The sequence below is a fragment of the Mesocricetus auratus genome, unplaced genomic scaffold (assembly GCF_017639785.1).
Source record: "Mesocricetus auratus isolate SY011 unplaced genomic scaffold, BCM_Maur_2.0 Super-Scaffold_100691, whole genome shotgun sequence".
NCBI classification, from domain to species: Eukaryota; Metazoa; Chordata; class Mammalia; order Rodentia; family Cricetidae; genus Mesocricetus; species Mesocricetus auratus.
The window spans coordinates 52502587-52514960 of NW_024429267.1; the positions used below are offsets into that span (position 1 = coordinate 52502587).

The following is a 12374-nucleotide window of genomic DNA, read 5'->3' on the forward strand; positions in this document are numbered from 1 at the left end:
GTGGCGTGTAATGAGATAAAGTGCTCAGTGATGAATTAAAGGATGATTTAAAGCCCTCGTTATAGCCATCTGTGTTAGCTTCCCATTACAAATTAAAATAACCATCTTGATACACATTTAATTTCTTCCAAAACACCTGTTCTAAGAGGAAATGTACTTTTCACATCATTGAGATGGCAACATTTCAAAAATATTTCACTTTATTGAAAATTCAGTTACGTTTCAGGATAAATGTTCTCACATGTCATTGTGGGTGTGGAGGGAATCGTTCCCAATCAAAATTCCTGTGTGACAGAGCTCATCCATTATTTTCTTTTCCATTTTTCTTCACCCTGGCTATCTTGGAGCTTGCTCTGTAGACCAGGCTGACCTCAAACTCACAGAGATCCACCTGCCTCTGTCCCTGATTGCTGGGATTAAAGGTGTGTACTATCACTGCCTGGGAGGGATTATTTGTAAGTTATTGGTGAGTGATTTTGGCTTTATTTTTCACTCATTAAAAAATCACCTTTGAAGTTGAAATGTGATCAGTTACCGACTATTGACTTGGGCAGGGTAAGTCATCCATGGAAATTGGAGCACTCATTCCTATATCTTGGCTTCACTGTGTATTTGGTTGCCTCATTTTCCTCCGTGGCAGACAGCCACTTCATCAATAACCCTACTTGTAGCAGAAGGTGAGTTGGCTCAGTGAGTGAAGTGCTTGCTGCACAACCGTTGGGACCTGAGTTCTGATTCCCAGAATCCATAAGAAAGCTGTGCATTGCTGCCAGTCCAGGGGAGACAGGCAGGTGGATTCCTGGAGCTCACTAGCTTAACCACCTCAAAAACTTCGGGGTGGAGATCAATTAAGGAAGACACCTGACATCATCCTCCACATACATTCTCACATACATGCCCACATACATTGAACATGTGCACCCACATGCACATGTGTGAACACACAAAATATTCTGGTTGTTTGGTTTCACAGTACACCGGCAACTTGACTAATTTTTCTGCCAACCCAGATATGAATTAATGATAAGGGCATCTTCAGACTAAATGAAGAGAATTCTGACTTACAATTGCCGCATTGTCTAGGCACTGTTTCCATAACTGAGCGGCAGAAGAACTACCAGAAGTTCCTTTAACTATGATGGTTTGTGATCCCTGCCACAAGAAATGGAAAGATTCCTCCTCCTTCATGGGTTCCTTTTAAACATCCCCATAAAACAGGAGGACCGCTGGAAACTGTCGGATGCTCCCTGTCTGCCTGGAAAGGACTGCTTAATTGAAGCAGTGACCTTCCTCTCTTTTCCATTCAAAGATCACCTTTGCCCCCTGAATGGGGCATCGGGGGAATGATTTCTACCTTGGAGAATTAGATTCTTCTGTCTCTGTGTGCTATATACCCTCCTTGGAGTACATTAAAAAACCATGAGATGGAAAGCAACCAAGGCACGTGCTTTATTATCTTTCAAACATAGGTTCTTTGAAGGCAGTGATAGTCAGGTTCAGTATGGCCTGCATTTAAATACATTTCCAAGCCATTCTAAGATTCTCACTGGAGCCAAGCTTCCGTGAGCTCACTGCCCGCTATACTGCAATGCTTACCTCTGCACTGTCTTGGACCATGGCAACTGTGCTACCCTGTATGCCCTCCTCCGCCAAGGCAGGAGAGCCCAGAGAGGAGAGGGCACTTGGCCTTTGGGAGGGGAGCACAGATGGCTTGCTATGATAGAGATTTATGAGCATCAGGATGATGTGTAGAAGAAGATACAGCAATGATGAGAATCATAGAAACCAATGTGATATCCCTAAGTAGGAGGAGAGGCCACAGAGGGTTTCTCAGAGGCAGTAATGTAAGGGTTCAGGTGTGGAAACATAATTGTTAATTCAGTCATAGGAATGTATGGGCTCAATCCAACTAATTTCTCTTCCCTTCCCTTCCCTTCCCTTCCCTTCCCTTCCCTTCCCTTCCCTTCCCTTCCCTTCCCTTCCCTCCCATCCCCTCCTCTCTTCTCCTCTCCTCTCCCTTCCCTCCCCTCCCCTCCTCTCCTTCCCCTCTCTTCCCTTTACTTCTCTTCCTTTCTTCCAGTTTCTCCTCCCAAACTTCCCTACAGTTTCCCCTCCCCTCCCCTCCTCTCCCCTCCCCTCCAGTCCCCTGTCTCCTCTTCTCTCCCTCCCTTTATCTCTCTTTCATACTTGAGACAATCTCACTGTGCAGCCCAAGCTGACCTTGAACTCACTATCTACCCCAGGCTGCCCTCACACTTGGGGCGCCCCACCCTCCTCTTTGCCTCCTTCCATGATGCTCACCTGTGGAGACCAGAGGCGATGAGACTTGCTCCCTCAACTCAGGTACTCTGCACCTAGTTTACATCTTAGTCACTCATTTTGTTTGTTTGTTTACAGTGTACTCATGCAACACATATACACGGAGGTCAGAGGATTACCGGTGAGAGCCATTTTCTCTTTCGCCATGTAGATCTGGGGCTCAGCCTTGGGTCGTCAGGGTTGGTGGGTGGGGATCTACAGCCCCCCTACGGCCCCCTCCTGACCGCCACAGTTGAATCTGGAAGTCACTATCTGCCGTAAGCCTTCTGCTTTCTCTTGAAGGAGAGGGGGTCTCTGTGTAAATTGGGAAGATTGTGTTTGAGAGTGCCTGCTAGAGAGACACAGAATGACTGCAAGTTGTGCTTAGCCCCCACTGGAAGCCAAGTGGAATCTGTTTGTGAAGAAATTGCTCTTGGGGCAGAAAGGCAGAGGAAAAGGGGTGGTCTACGCCAGGTATTTGGGGAGGGCTTATTGAATTAGGTAGATAAGCGGAGCAGCATTGGATTTGCATTGACTTGTATTTCCCCCCTAAAATTAATTTGTCTTAAAAATTAAACCTGGCGCGTCAACTCGCTATTAGTTATTTTCTCATACAAGGAGGAAGATAGAGGACAAGAAATCCACGTCCGTGATTTTGTGGATGACAAATAAAACTCTAATAAGCCCAGCCTGGGCTCCTTTCGGTGGCCTCTTTGCTTCTGCAAATCTCCCAACGGAGGAAAGACAGAGACAAGGGGAGGGGGATGAGTGGGGGGGAGGTAGGGATGGGAGGAGACTCCAGTTTGGTTCTAGAGTCCTGGACCACAGTTATTACTAAGAACCCGAGGGGCGGATGAGGCAGCCAAGCATGACGGCTGACTTCCATCCCCAGAAGCCACAAGGTGGAAGGACAGGCCCAACTGGCAAGCTGTCCTCTGACCTCCATGCATGTGCTGTGGCATGTGCATGTACACATGTACACATGCAGACACACACCTGAATAAACTAATGTAACATTTTTTTAAAATTCCACTGTCATAGGCTGTGAAGACAGTTCATCAGTAAAGTGCCTGTCTTAAAAGCATGAGGACCTGAGTTCAAATCCCAGAATCCATACAAAAGAAGCCAGAGGCACTGGTGTACACTGTGATTCTGCTGCTGATAAGGTGAGCATGGGCTTTGATGCCTGGGGCTCACTGGTCAGCCATCTAACCGACTCTGGGAACTCCAGGCCAGTGATAGCCCCGTCTCAGATAGCAATGTGGAGAGTATCTCAGGAATAATGCCCGAGGACATTCTTTGTTACATATAGACAACAGTCTCCCCATATACACATACAGGAACACATAGATACTTGTGAACACACACACACACATACACACACCTGGTAAGGACTTTACAACAGTGACTGAGAACTTCCAGCTGCACACAGCAGGCCTGATGTCTGACAGACAGCTATGTCTTATATGCTGGGCACTGGACATGCATTTCTATGTGACTTCACAGAGCCTGCATGGTGGTCCTCCTAGGACCACAGTCTTCCTAACAGAGTTTTCCTGCTCATATCTAATTGTAACCCAGTATTAGACACATCATGTTCCTGATAGGAAGAGTTGAAGTGTAGTGAAAACATGCAGATACAATGTGATATCCAGATGTGGTGTGGCATCCAGATGTGGTGTGACATCCAGATGTGGTGTGATATCCAGATGTGGTGTGGCATCCAGATGTGGTGTGACATCCAGATGTGGTGTGGCCTTTAAGGGAATCAAGGGAATCAAGGTCTTTCTAAGTCAGTGCTATTGGCTTGGAGGCTGAAGGTCTGGTGAGACCTGTGGTTTTCTAGGGGAGAGCTTAGACACTCTGGTGACCATGGAGGCACAGCTGCCTGTGCTTTGAACTTCCGGTCTGGCATCCAGACAAGTTGCGGAAGAGCTGAAAGAGAGCAAAGGACTTGGTTCCTGATCAATTTGTGTGACAAGTGTGGAAATCATCGGTTAATATTTGCCCAGTGATAGGTTTCAGACTACGGACTGTTTACCTCTTTTACAGGAACAGAAGAAAGAAAGTCATAAATCAAGGTGTTTTTTAGACCCATTGGCTGAACTATCAAAGAGGCAGGGCACAGAAGAGTAGACAAAGCTCAGTTACAGGCCTCAGATGCTGTCTGATGACATTCCTAGCTCTTCAGTTCATAGAAACTAGCAGTTTGTTTGCGCTTTCCAAAGGGTTTACCTGATGGCCCCAAAGATGCTAGGTCATATCCAGAGGAGGGCAATACATAGCGTTGGGGGTGGGGGCTAAAGACAACCCAGGACAGTATGTTTCTGGACTTGCAACATCCCAACCATTCCACACCACGGATGGTCTAATCAGTACACCAGCCTTTCTAGTCACAGCTTCTTTGCAGAAATTCTTGCTCACACGGGGTTCTGGAGAGGAGCTCAGCAGGGTAGCGTGGTGCGCTGGCACACCTCAGGTCATGCTCAGAAGGTTTTCCTTATCAATCAAAATCAGAGAATTATGGCTCTAAGCACAGGGAGCAGTCAACTCATTTTGTCTTAATTTTCTAAACTCCAGAAAAAAAAATGAGTATATACTGTGTGGAAGACTTCATGGGTTGAGGGTTCCTCCAGACATAAAACTTAAATTGCTTTAGGCTCTCTTTTGAACAGCTACTTTTAGATTGGCATAATGCATTTAGATTCTCACAATACATTTCTCTAGGGCTGGAGAGATGATGGCTCAGTGGATGAGAGAATGCATTATTCTTCCAGAGGTCTTGAGTTCAGGTCCTGACACCCACATTGGGAGGATCACAACCACTTACATCTCTGGCCACGATACCCCTTCTGGCCTCTGTGGGTACCCCCACACAATTGGCATGCACTCACACAATTTATTTTTAAAAAGATATCTTCATGTTCTGTGATTAAAAAACATACTTTGAAATGTAAAGATCTGAAGTGACTGGAGAGATGGCTTAGTGATTAAGAGTGTATGCTGCTCTTAGAGAGACTTGGGTTTGGATCCCAACACCCACATGACCCCTCCCAACTCTAACTCCGATACCAGAGGATCCAGTGCCCTCTTCTGGTCTCCTCAGGCATTGCATGCACATAGTGCACATATACTCATTCAGGCAAAACACCCATACACATAAAAATAAATTTTAAAGATCTTCAAGATTTAAAAAGATCCCAGAATACCAGGGGAGGAACTCCATTTTATCATTCAGTCTCAGAATCCGTGGGTGTGTTTCTACCAACCTGAATTTTGTATCCAAAATAGGAGGGGTGCGATAGGAGTAGGGGTGGGGGTGGCAGCATGCGGTAGCAGAGACAGTGAACAAGGAGGAGGCCAAAGCCGAACCTAGAGAGTGGAACCAAACCCCATCCAAGGAGGGAGGTGGAACCAAACCCCATCCAAGGCGGGAGATTTGCTGCCTTGGGCTCCTGGCACTATCCCAGACTCTGGCTGGGCCATAACAAGGGTTAGTTCTAGTCTAAGTTCTACCAAATACCCCCCCCCTGTGCCTCCAATGGAGTCTCCCACTGGCCTGTGCTAGTGTGAGCAGGTGTCTGTCTCCTGTCGCTGAGTGCACAGGGTTCCAAGTGGATTTTCCATCCACAAACTCAGCTGCATGAGAAGCTCCCCCTGTACAGTCTACAAAACACACTCATTTCTCTCTCTCTCTCTTTTTTGTTTTAGTTTTAGTTTTAGTTTTTGTTTTTTCGAGACAGGGTTTCTCTGTATTGTTTGGAGGCTGTCCTGGATCTCACTCTGTAGACCAGGCTGGCCTCGAACTCACAGAGATCCGCCTGCCTCTGCCTCCCGAGTGCTGAGATTAAAGGCGTGTGCCACCACCGCCCAGCCACACTCATTTCTTCTAGAGTTCCCTTAAACACAGGTGGTTGAAGCCATTCTTCAGAGGCACCCCACTTTCTTCTGCCACCTTCCCACCTTCCGCACAGCATGTTGGGACACTGGTATTTTCTATGGACTGCACACATGCAGTCCTTGGACTGCCCATATGCATACCCACTGGTAAGGGAAGATTTGTTCTGGCTCTCTGTATTGGAAGGATCTGAGTCTGTCATGGCAGGCAAGGCCCAGCGGTGGGAGCTTGCTCTGGCCGCTTGTCTACATAGCAGTGGACCAGAGGCAGAGAAAAGGGACCACAGTAGGTGCACACCCACTCATCCAGCCAACACCCACACCTCTCTGTGCTCCTGTGTTGTGGGCTGGGCTGCTCCCTGCTTTCCAGGCCTCACTCTGGACATTGTGTTCTTTGAGGAGTAATTTCTTTCCAACCCAAACATCCCCTCCTGGAGGGAGGCGGGAGGCTCCTGAGAGTCAGGGGGTGAAATACACAATGCTATTCTCAAGGCCACATCCTAAGACTAGACAGGCAGCAGCAGCCACACGGAGGAAGATGCTCTGGCCTTTAGGGAACTCCAGGGATGCAGTAAGCCGCCTTTGAGTCATCTGCATTCCTGTGTGTAAGCCTAACACACTCTGCGGTTCTCCAAGCCAGACTTGGGGACAATTGTTTCTTTGGCCTCTCAAACGTACCATATCTATCTGGAATGAATAGATATTTCTTTGAGTCTCCCCAGGAAAACTTCCATATGTTCCCTTGGAAACAGCTGCCAATCAATGACTGCTGAGAGGTGGGGCAAAACCATCCATACTCCGTCAGCTCTCTAGTGGGGAAACCCAGAAATGCACGCCATCCAAGAGTCCCCAGGGAATTAGGTGAGGCACACCAGAGAGTTGGCAGCCTTGCCTCCTCCGTCCCACTGGTCTTAAATCTTGCTGGTAGATGTGGGTATTAGCTTTCTAGTGAAACATTTGTGCTCCCAGGATCCGCTGCTGGAAAATGCATCTGTTTTGTTTTTTGTTGTTGTTGTTGTTGTTTTTTCTTTCTCTGTGCAGAGCAGGTAAGAGGGCGTGGAAAGTCCTTAATGCACCTTGTAGCCAAGGTTCACACCTCCTTGTCATCCCTCAGCAACGACCTTCACAGTGCTCCAGAGTCCCTTGCTCCATCCTCCCCTTCAACCAGCTGGTTCTGTTTGACCAGTTTTCTAATGCACTTGTCTGTGTCCAAAGCTAGATCAGTGGGAGGCCCAGCCGCAGCAGAGGGTGAGAATTTACAAGGGCACAGCGTTGTTAAGGACCTCGGCAGGGACTGTACAGGGATATCACATTGGCCAGGAGTATGGGGGCTTGGGATTGGGGACCCAAATCTACACCTGTGGGCAGGAAAGCAACGCTTAAAGGAAGCTTGAAGAGGCTGGTGGTTGCAGGCAGCACTAGGGGTGCTGAGGCCTCCAGTCAGTAGGCGGAGCCCGATGGGAAGCTGGGAGGAGCACTCAAGCATCTGTCTCCTTGGCCCTCTCTGCCTACCACTGCACTTCCCATCATGGGACCCCATTGCGAACCAGAGGGCCAGGACTCCGCTGGCATTGTCCACTCAGATCAACCTCCTGGGAGCAGGAGAATGACAAAGGGGAGCAACACTCCTCCATGCTTTCCAGGGACCAGACTGTCTTCTAAAAGTCTGTAGGACATGACGTGAATTCCATGTGCACTTACATTTATAAGGGTGTTTGGTGAGCGATGGAGAGACGGTTAAGTTGCTAAAGTGCTTGCCTCTAAGAGTTGAGATCCTGGGTTTAATCTCCAGTGACATGTATAAAAGCCATGGCATGGTGGTGCATGCCTCTAACTCCAGTGCTGAGAAGCGGAGACAGGAGGATCCCAGGGGCTCAGTGGTCAGCCACACAGCTCGCAGGGCCCCAAGCTACTGAGAGACCCTGTGTTAAAACTGTAATGGATGGTGACTTTAAGGAATGACACTTGAGGTTGTCTCCTGGTCTCTGCATGCCCATGTTCACACACACACACACACACACACACACACACACTCCCACACATAGTCATATACATATATACTTTTATGTGGTCTGTAACAAAAATACCTGGGCACAAAATAGTAAATGGAGTGCAGACTCAGTTGGCCCTTCTTACTTAAGTTTAGACTGCAGAGCCTGCCATTTTCATGTGAAGGGTTTTGAGCATCACACAAGATGACTGCTCATCTTTGAGATGAGACAGAGATTCACTGGCCACAACTCAGCCTTGCAGACTCAGATGAACCCGGAAGCCCCGGCTCTGAATCCAGGGCCCTAAAATCTTCCTGGGATGGGATGTCATCTCCATCTGTCTCCAGGGATGATAAACAATGATGACCACTCACCCACTCACCATACCATCTCCCCTCCCCCCAAAAAAGGCAATTCAAATAGTGAGGTATAAGAGTCAAAGAGTCAAGCATGGCTCTCTCTCTCTCTCTCTCTCTCTCCGCGCGTGTGTGTGTGTGTGTGTGTGTGTGTGTGTGTGTGTGTGTGTGTGTGTGATGTTCATATGCACCTAGAGTCTTCTGCCTTCTAGGCCCAGGCTGTCCTTGAACTCTCTATGCTGCTGAGGATGACCTTGAACTTCTGATCCTCCTGCCTCCACCTCCCAAGTGCTAAGGTTACCTATGTGTGCACCTGCACGGCCAGCAAGCATATCTCTTTCTTATTTTGCTGCAGCACCTTCCAGAAACAACAGCAGAAGTGAATGTGCTTGTGACCCTGTAGACCTCCTGGCTGTCTTGGATGTTGGGATTCTCCATCTCTTGTGTGTTTTCCTTTCAGAAGAGGGGGCAGAACTGAACCAGGCTTGGCACATGCCTATAATCCCAGCATGTGGGAGGCTGGGGAAGGAATACTACAGTGAGCTGGAGGCTTTCCAGGGCTACTGAGTGAGTATCAGATGACCCAAGACTACACAGTAAGGCCAAAGGCCATGTATCTAAAAAGGACAACAACAAAAAATCGCCAAGCAAGCAAACAGCAACAAAAAGAATGAATAAAAGAGGGGGGGGGTGTGCTATAGAGATCTAGACTCCTAAAGATTCCTTCCTTTGATAGAATTCATCTGGACCTCTGACCTTCCTCACTGGTGTCTGCTTATTTAAGCCTCCCCATGCCTTGGGTATATGTCTAGGGAATTTCCTTCAGCATTCAAACACTATTAGGAATCCTTTATCCCTTGGGCATTTCACTCTTTTTATAGCTCCATGTCTAACCCAAGGCATGAAATAGAAAACAGGATAGAAAATCTGCAGCGTTGGGAGCCCTGGTATTATAGTGCAGATGCCAGCAATGGAAACATGAACCAAAGTCATAGCAGCGCGTACAAGGGTGAAGTATTATGTTGAGGTGCTACATAAAGGTTGGTGTTAGAAAGGTCTGGATGTGAGCTTCACGTGCACCTGCTTCTAACTCAGGCGAAATGAGTTAACCTCCTCTTTTGCCCTTCAGCTACAAATTGGAGCAACCAGTTCTTCCCAGGGTTGCCCTGAGGATTGTAGTTGATGTGAGGGAGGGGTTTAAGGGATAAATGACAACTTAAGCACTTAGCCCTGTGCCTGGATGCCGATGAGGATCCAACAAAGCTCATTGTCCCTTAGTGTCTGCATGTGTGAACAATGGTAAGGGACTTGTAGTCTATACCTAACCCGGTGTTCACAGCTATAGCATCAGACTTGTTAAGAACAGCTGAGACAGAACAGATGTGCTTTGTGGGAGCAGAGATTAGCCCTAGGGACCAGAGAGTCCCCGACATAGGATGTTCTTCATGAGGACCCTATCTTTCAAGACCCTAGGCAGGGGTCAGGACACCTGTGATGTGATTAGGATAAAATAAGGTCCTCAGAGTGGAGCTCTCATGGTTGAAGCCTAGTGTCTCTATGAGCAAAGAGAGATGTTGTCCCAGATAGACTTAGGCGCTCCTTGTCCCTAACTTGTGGTGTTTGGAGACTCTGCCTGCATGAAGGCTGAACCCACACCTTCTGCATTGTGAGCCCAAACAGACATCTGTTCTTTTAATATTCATTTTTACTTTGTGTATATAGTGTTTGCCTGTGTGTATGCATGTGCACCTTGTGCATGCAGTATCTGCAGAGGCCAGAAGAGGTCACCCTATCACAGGAACTGAAAGTACAGATGGTTGGTAGCTGTCACATGGGAGCTGAGCCAGGTCATGTGGAAGAGCAGCCAGTAGACACTGCTGAGCCAGCTCTTCATCCCCATGAAATCCTTGTTTTAAAGAAGGATCTCCCCCAGGATTCACATGCTTTGGCACATTGCAATTCTGGTGCAGAAACCAGTCCCATGGCTATACAGGCATTGGTTACCAGTCTTCAGGGGGCATAGAGAGACAATCCCAAAAGAACAATATCTAAAGCTAGTATAGAGATAAGAGCTTTGGTCCAGCAGAGAAAAAGAAGGAAGAGGTATGGTCAGGCATTAGATAAATTATACTTGCAAGCTTTTTTTCTATCTCTCCTCAGTCTTTATCCAGTGTCAACAGAGCCTTGATTCGCCCTTTTCAGAAAACTGCCACCAAATCAATGTGCCCTTCAAGCCCTGCCTCTATTGGCCACGACTTAGCTGCTGCCATCCCTGAATGGCCAGTTGGCTTTGTCTATCCCTGTCTTGGGGTGTTGGAGTCGGGATAGGAAGTTTCATGTGAGGCTTCTAAAGAAGGCTTGGAGATTTGAATCAACCATATGCATAATGAATGGATAGGGTATAGTTAGGAATAGAGGGTGGGGGAGAAAAAGGAGGGGAGGGGAAGGGATGCCCATCAGTAGAAGAACGGATAAACAATACAGCAGGCAGTATGCAAATGAAAGGGAGTGGTACTCAGCCTTGAGAAGAAGGAAGCCTAGCCCATAACATCAGCATGGATGGACTTGGAGGATAACCGGATAAACCAAACAAGTCAGTCAGTCACAGAAAGAACACACTGCGTCTGTGTGATTCCTTTCCTGTGAGATCTGCGTACTTGCACATGTGTGTGTAATGTGTGCATACACATGTCAGATGTCTTCTTCAATTGCTCCCCACCTTGTTTTTTTTTTTTTTAAGACAGGGCCCCTCACAGAATATAGAGTTCATGAAGTCAGCTAAGCCAAGGAGTTTGTGGGTCTGCCTGTCTCTCACTCTCCAGCACCGGGGTTACAGACGGGCATCACTGACCATGGCTGGGGTATGGTGCGGGGGATCCAAACTCACACTCTCATTCTTATTTGGCAGGTGCAGGAAAAACTGAGCCATCTCACCAGCCGCCGACGCTATAGAGTACCTGGATTCATGGAGACAGAAGTACAAGGGTGGTTTGAGGGATGGGAAATGAGAGGGGCCGGGAGGAGCTGTCTCCCATCCACTGTTTCTCAGCTTCACTTCTGTGAAATGCGAAGAGTTCCGGAGACTGGTTGTAGAACAGTGCAAATACACTCACTACAACTGAACCACGATTAAGAAGGGGTGAAACCGTCTATCTTGAAAAGGGAATCAATTAATCAACCAAAGGGCATTGTACAAACTCCAGCGGTAGTGTCCCATAGTCTATATGAGGTACACCTTTTCAAAGATATGGAATATGTTTTTGTTTGTTTGTTTGTTTTTGGTGGCCCCTGTGTTCCCTAGAAGCCTCAGGCAGGCAGGGAGCAGAGAGAGATGGAACTTCAAGATCTAAGCAGGATGCTGTTTGTGTCACGGTCATTTTTCTGTAAGATGAGCCCGTTTGGTTCCATTTGCAGGTCTTATGTTCCCATCTTTTCTTCCCATCCCATATCACCCAGCTTTGAACTGGCAGGTTATACTACAGCCACAAGATTCTGTCTTCTCCTTTTCTTTGTTCGGTTGAATCTGATTCCATTTAAACCCTGCCTTCTCCTCTCTCTCTCTCTCTCTCTCTCTCTCTCTCTCTCTCTCTCTCTCTCTCTCTCTCTCTCTCTCTCTCTCTCTCTCTCTCTCTCTCTCTCTCTCTCTCTCTTTCTCCCTCCCTCCCTCCCTCTCTTTCCCTCTCTCTCTCTCATTTGGATTCAGACTTTATGCCAAAAAACTTGCAGATCCCGTTTTCTTGCATGGCTTACAAAATTGGACTTGGCATTATTGCTCTCGCTTTGTGTGGAGCTGTCTAGCACTGCACTGTCCCTCAGATGACCACAGTGATGT

At 47.6% G+C, this 12374-nt stretch overlaps 1 long non-coding RNA gene across 1 annotated transcript; it reads left to right on the forward strand.

The window, feature by feature from the left end:
- Nucleotides 1-3345: 3345 nt before the first annotated feature.
- On the forward strand, nt 3346-12051 carry LOC121137435. Its single transcript, XR_005874654.1, has 3 exons — nt 3346-3464; nt 8898-9109; nt 11451-12051. It is a non-coding gene; the product is annotated as an uncharacterized LOC121137435 (long non-coding RNA).
- The last annotated feature ends 323 nt before the right edge of the window (nt 12052-12374 follow it).